The sequence below is a fragment of the Rhinopithecus bieti genome, unplaced genomic scaffold (genome assembly GCF_001698545.2).
Source record: "Rhinopithecus bieti isolate Rb0 unplaced genomic scaffold, ASM169854v2 scaffold_1295, whole genome shotgun sequence".
NCBI lineage: Eukaryota > Metazoa > Chordata > Mammalia > Primates > Cercopithecidae > Rhinopithecus > Rhinopithecus bieti.
In genome coordinates, this window is record NW_016803880.1 from 1,242,395 (window position 1) to 1,249,666 (window position 7,272).

Consider the following 7,272-nt stretch of genomic DNA (forward strand, 5'->3'; position numbering starts at 1 on the left):
TTGTCTGCTACTTTATTGCGATCAGACAATCTAGGAAACTTAGAATAGAAAGAAAATCAGAGTTTACCTGATCTATTCGAAGGAAATATATGTCAGTCCTGATTGATTGCCATCTTCTATTCCAAATGTTCAACAATGATCTAGCTAATAAAAAATTCTGAGAAAAGGATTTCTCAGATACACTTTTTAAATATTTGCACATTTCCAGGCTTCTTTCACCTCTGCAGTTCCCTACTATCTCTGACAACACATCCAAGAGACCTTTATACCCTGAAAAGTAATTTACCTAATACTAGGGGTATGAGCACATTTAAAATGTCTTCAGGTTCTCTTACTCTTTATTCTCCAATACTGAGCTTGATGTTAGAGTGGGAAGAAAACAGCCTTAAATTAAGACAACCACACACCAGACTCCTGGTTCAGCCACTTATTAGCTGAGTTACTTTGGGAAAATTATCAACCCTCCCAAGCCTCATTTTGTTTCTCTATTAAGTTGAGGATTCCTGTTAATTCACAGAGTTACTATAAGGGCAAAATGAAACTATGCAATCCAACAAAATTAATTGAAGATAATATTCTCACATTACAATTTTTAACTTTTCCAGTTGGAATATCATATCCCTTAATGCAGAAGATTTCATCTTCACTCCATAATTATTGAGTACTTACTATGTACCAAGATAAATATGAAAAAGATACAGTCTCTGCCTGAAGCAGGCTTAGACAAGTAAAATATACGAAGTGTCAAACAGTGTACACAGGATATTTTGAGAGTACACAGGGGACTGAGATGAGGAAGGTCAGAGAGGCCACCAAAGGAGCTTACTCTTGAATCTTTTAAGCATGTCTTGTTCAGGAGAGGAACTGTGACAAGGGAGAGTACCCTGAGCATAAAGAACAATTTGTGCAAAGGCACAGAGATGAATAAAGTCTTGGTGAAATAAACGCAATGGGTCAGTATGGCTGGAGTACAAAAACAAGAGAGTGGCAAGATGTGAAAATAGACACTGGCAGGGGTCTGATCACAAACAAACAAACAAAAAACAGTAACAGCAAATGTGCCTGGGAGTTTATTCTCTATCTCAACTACTGCAGAGGGCCTCTGCTATGCTCTGTTTCCTCCAAAATTCATATGGTAAAATCCTAACCCCCAACATGATGGTATTAGGAAGTGTGACCTTTTGTGGAGTGATTAGGTCATGAGGGTAGAGACTTACTTAATGGGATGAATGCCCTTGTAAAAGAGGCTTCAGAGAGCTAGCTTGAGCCTTCCACCATGTGAGGACACAGCTAGAGGACGTCTTCTGTGAACCAGAAATAGACCCTCACCAGACACTGAATGTGTCGGCATCTTGATCGTAGACTTCTCAGGCTCCAGAACTGTGTGAAACAAATGTTTGTTGTTTATAAGCCACCTAGTTTATGGATTTTTGTTATAGCAGCCTAAAAGACTAAGGCAAACTCAAAAGGATTTTCCTGAGAGTGAGGGGAAGATAATATTCCTAGAATCATACTTTTAAAATATGGCTTGGCTACAACATAGAGAATATTTTAGAAGGAAGCTAAAGCCAAAGGCAGAAAAATCATTTAGAGGTTTCTGAAATAATCCTGGACAGAAGTAAAGGGAATCTGAACCAGTGCAGTGCAGATAGGCTGGAGAAAATGGAATGCCTCCTAGAGATATTAAAAAGGCAAAGTTACAAAACTAAGGCACCAGTTGGGGGGTTATGGAAAGGGGTAGTGAAGTACCCCAGTTTTGTCTTGGATAAGTGACATTTGAAAAAGAATGGTGTGTAACAGGAGAAGGAATTGGAAGATAGATGATGAAATTCCTTTTGAACATATTAATTTGAGATACATCGATTTCAAGATCTAGAGGTCTTATTGTATTACTTTGAGATAAAATCTAATTTTCTTGGAATTCTATCAACTGAAAATTTCTATTATTTGGGACTGACTTGATTTACCAAGATCAGGAATGAAAGAGAATACATGACTACAAACCCCATGGATGGAAAAAAAGATAATATGTAAAGGCTACAAATAACTCTATAACACAAATATTTGACAACTGAGATAAAATGGAACAATTTCTCCAAAATCAATAAATACCAAAGCTTACCTAAGATGAAATAGATAACCTGGATAGTACTAAAGCTATTAAAGAAATTGAATTGATAGTTTAAAACATCTGTAAAAGATATCTCCTGGACAAATTATTTCACCAATGAGTTCTACCAAACATTTAAAAAAGAAATAGCACAAATTCCACATAAACTCTTCCTTAGAAGAGGAGGAAACACTTCCCACTTTATTTTACAAGACCAACATTAGCTAGATACCAAATAAACAACCTAATCTTAAGGGGAAAAAAAACTAATGCAAACAAGAAACAGAAGGAACATTTTCCTTAGTTTTCCTTTTTTTAAAAAAAAATCTTTTATATTTTTGTTATTATTTTATATGACTCAACTGCAGTAAAGAAGGAACATTTTCAAAAGAGCTTTGAGTAATAGGACAAGCTTACAATAGCCACTCGAATTTGACAAAATGAGAGCACAAAAATTAGAATATAAAGAATGCTGTAGTATGAAACAGGAAAACACTACGCTTAGAAAACAAAATAAGAACCAAAATAATGTCATCAAAAATAAGCAAGCTAAAATCACAAGTTAAAAACGAATAAGATCAAAAGAGCAGAAAACAAAATCAATATACTTACATTTAGAAAAAAGATTATGATAATTACACAGTAATGCAAATAAACATGAGGTGTTTAAAGAATCAGAGAAACTGCTAGATATGGAGGACAAAAATAGAGAGCCCAACAAATGTTAATTGATGTCTCAGAAGAAAAAAATAACAGTGGAATAAGTATTACAAAGATATATCACAAAATAAATAACAGTCCTGAAATGAGAACTGAATTGGCACAGTGAATGAACACAAAAATTAAGTATGGAATGCTTTACATTTATATATATATCTTTGTTAAGTTATTGAATTATAAGAATGAAAAAACAATTGTTCAGGTATCAGAAAGCTAATCACCTACAAGGAGAAAAAAAAACATGCAGACCTCAGACTTCTGCAAAGCCAAATGCCCAACTATAAACGAGAACTATCTGCAGTGTACTGTTGAATATGACAGCTACATCTGTGCTTCTGAGCACTTGAAATGTGACCAGTTCAAACTGAGATTCATTATGAGCGTAAAATACATCCTGAATTTTGAAGACGTTATGAATAAAAAGGTAAAAATCTCATCAACATTTTATGTTGATTACATGATGAAACATTTACATATATTGGGTTAAATATATTAGTAAAATTAATCCAATTTAGAAATGGGCAAAGGACAAGATTAGATTATTTTCTATGCCACAGTATTAACAATATGACTTAACTGTTGCTCTTTAACTCTTTTATAACCATATACCACAAAACTGGCAAGATTGCTTTTCTTTAAAATAGTCACTGAAAAACATTCTTACCTAGCAAGATTTCATTTAGAACTGAAAATTTTCAGGGTATAAAATAAGCAATTGTGTTACAATTATGATCTGCCATATGAGGTTCGAGCTTCTCCTGTTCGTGCTATCTCTGGCTTTTCTCCAAGTTACCTACTGCTTTCCTCTACAGCATCAGCTATTTTAAAAAATAAGCTACTATTTTTGTTTTTCAGCTTAGGCTCTTTGGTCAACTATCCTGATACTGTGAGATCCCCATTTATATCATCTCCCCCTAAAAATATATCCCTTCAAAGTCAAAGGATGTCTTTTTCTTTCTGAGTCATCGTATATTAGTCCATTCTCACAGTGCTACAAAGACACTACCTGAGGCTGGGTAATTTATAAACAAAAGAGGTTGAATTGACTCACAGTTCTGCATGGTTGGGAAGGCCTCAGGAAACTTACAATCATGGCGGAAGGGGAAGTGGAAGCAAGATATGTATTACATGGTAGCAGGAAAGAGAGGAGCACGCAGGGGATATTGCCACTTATAAAACCATCAGATCTCGTGAGAACTCACTATCATGAGTACAGCATGGTGGAAACCGCCCCCATAATCCAATCATCTCCCACTAGCTCCCTCCTTCAACACGTGGGGATTACAATTCAGATTATAATTCAAGATAAGATTCGTGTGGGGACGCAGATCCAAGCCATATCACATTGTGACAAGTATCTGACTCTTGAAGAATTGTAACTACTAGAATTTCAGGCATTAAGAAAGCACTGGGGTGAGAAAATCCTTTTGTCAAAGTACCTGTATTTCTTGCTATTTCTGCTTCAGTTGTTCTCCCGTGGTTAAAAAAGAGATTTTCCAGTCTTTGGGGTGGAAAGCTGTCCACAGAACACAACAAAATTGAAAGGGGCTTGCCAGTTATCTGAGAAAAGCTTTATAAGAAAGTGCCAGTAACTCACAAACAACTCAGATATTTTTTACAAAGGAGCTTAATTTCCAAAATGATAAATCCACTGCCTGATACTGATTCACATATGAGCACAAACCATCTTAACTCTTTATTAAATACTATCTTTCAGTATAATTTTTCTTTTTTTGGATACAGGAGACTTTATTGATGGTAGACAAGGTGGGGCTCCCTAGACCCCTCCCACTTCAGGGTGTTTGCCATGGAACCAGTGAGGAGGGGAGATTCTCACTGTGGTGGGGGACTGAGTGTGGCATGGACTCCCCAGCAGCTGAGGGCCTCTCTTTTCCCTCTCGTGCCCTCACTGGGGCTGGCAGTCTGGGTGCCTTACTCCTTTGAGGCCTACCACCCTATTGCTGTAGCCAAATTCATTGTCATATCAGGATATGAGTTTGACAAAGTGGTTCTTGGGCGCAATGCTGATCCAGCATGGAAAGTGGAAGAATAAGTGTCACTGTTAAAGTTGGAGGAGAGAGGCTGGTGCTCAGTATAGCCCAAGATGCCCTTGAAGGGGCCCTCCAATGCTTGCATCACCACCTTCTTGATGTCATCGTATTTGGCAGGTTTCTCCAAATAGAAGGTCAGGTCCATGATCAACACATTGGTGGTGGGGACACAGAAGGACATGCCGGTGAGCTTCCTGTTCAGCTTGGTAGATGCAGCACCAGTAGATGCACAGATGATGTTCTGGAGAGTCCCATGGCTGTCACACCACTGTTTCCCAGAGGGACCATTCCCTGGTCTTGTAGGTGGCAGTGATGGCATGGACTGTGGTCATGAGTCCCTCCATGATGCCAGAGTTGGCACGGATGACCTTGGCCAGGGGGGCGAAGACGTTGCTGGTACAGGAGGCATTGCTGATGATCTTGAGGCTGTTTTTGAACTTCTCATGGTTCACCCCCATCATGAACATGGGGTCATCAACAGAGAGGGCAGAGATGATGACCATTTAGACTCCCCACTCTCAGTATGCCCCAGCCTTCTCCATGGCAGTGGGAGTGAAGATGCCAGTGGGCTCCACAATATAATGAGCACTGGCATCACCCCATTTGCTTTTGGTGGGATCTTCCTCCAGGAACATGGTGATAAGATTTCCACTGATGACAAGTTTCCCGTTCTCAGCCTTGACAATGCCATGGAATCATACTGGAGTATGCAGAGCATGTAGTTGAGGTCAATGAAAGTGTCGTTGATGACAACAATAACTACTTCCCAAAGTTAAAAGCAGCCTTGGTGACCAGGCACTCAATATAGCCAAATCCATTTAGTCTGACCTGCACTTCCACCATGGTGTCTCAGGGACATGGCTGACACTGCACGAGAAAATATGGCTATCAAACCGGAGGAGCAGAGAGCCTAATTTCCTTTTAAATACCTGCATGGCTAAGATACCTTAAGCAGGGTTGCCAATCATTCATTAAATGACAAACATTTCAATTTTACTTTTAATAAGTTCTACCATGTGTTTAAATATTGATCTAAATATAGTACTTTGGGCTTAAAAGAAAAAAACACAATCTTTTCACCTAAATGATCTACACTATGCTTCACAAGTAATCTCATGTCAATAACCATCCGTTTTCTGAAACTCACTAACACTGTAATGGAGTCAGTTTATTGCCAAAAAGGAAAAGAAAAAATGAAGCCCTTTGTACTCTAACAATTATATCAATTTTCTTCTGATCTCAGCATGGCTCTTAGGCTGTGCCATCTTGGTGGCATGGTAAATTATTGGATATTTTCATGACAGATACATTTTACTCAAAGTCCATTCAAACATTAAAAAACTAATTTTCTCTTGAAGAGAAAAATCTATTCTGGACTTCAGATAGGATAAATCTCCAGCTTTCTTTAAATAGTAAGATGCGTCATCAAACCCAAAGCACCACACACTCAGGGTCCCTACAGAAATAGTCATTTTGTTTGTTCAGCTGCACATAACCCCACATATCTCAGCCCCATGCATGCTTGGTGTATTTAGTAACCATTCAAGTTGCTTATCTTTCTTTAGCATATTCTTTAATAATCCTAAGTAAAAAGCTTCTGCTGCTCCAAAAACACATTCCCATTTTGCTCATGGTCAATGAGTCTTGTGGTTTGAGATTCTTTCACCCACTCTTGCATTCAGGGAAGATTATCACTTCCCCACAAAATTCCAATACAGGAGCTTTGATAAGAGATGAGGTCATATTTGCAATGCAGGAATCACTGGGCCTCTGCATCCACAAGTATAAGCATTGTGGTTACCACCCGCAGAAGGTATGACAGTCAAAACAACTGGGCAGATGGAGCCTGTTGCTTTGTTCCATCCAGTATGTCTTGATTCTTACTTCTTGGTTGGTGATGAGAATTAATGAGCAGAGTGACTTTGTATCAGTATATCCAAAATGGCCTGGCCCAGTGGCTCACGCCTGCAATCCCAGCACTTTGGGAGACCCAGGCAGGCAGAGTACTTGAAGTCAGGAGTTCAAGACTGCCCTGACCAACATGGTGAAACCTTGCCTCTACTAAAAATGCAAAAATTAGCTGGGCATGGTGGTAGGCACCTGTAGTCCCAGCTACCTGGGAGGCTGAGGTGAGAGAATCGCTTGAAGCTGAGAGGTGGAGGTTGCAGTGAGCCAAGATCATGCCACTGCACTCCAGCCTGGGTGACAGAGTGAGATTATATCCCAAAAATAAAATGAAAATAAAATAAAATAAATTCAAAATATTGGTGGTGCTTTCCAGATTTTAAGGAAAAGGGATGTACACCAAATGATTTCTAATAAAGCTTCAACTTATATTTCTAGGAAGACCAGAAGGAGGTGGCTGTATTTGTTTTTTTGTTTTTTTTTCTT

The 7,272-nt window shown here is 38.5% G+C and overlaps 1 pseudogene; it reads right to left on the reverse strand.

Annotated features, from left to right (window-relative positions):
• Positions 1–4,736: 4,736 nt before the first annotated feature.
• Positions 4,737–5,724, reverse strand: LOC108517827 (glyceraldehyde-3-phosphate dehydrogenase pseudogene; annotated as a pseudogene).
• Between the last annotated feature and the right edge of the window lie 1,548 nt (positions 5,725–7,272).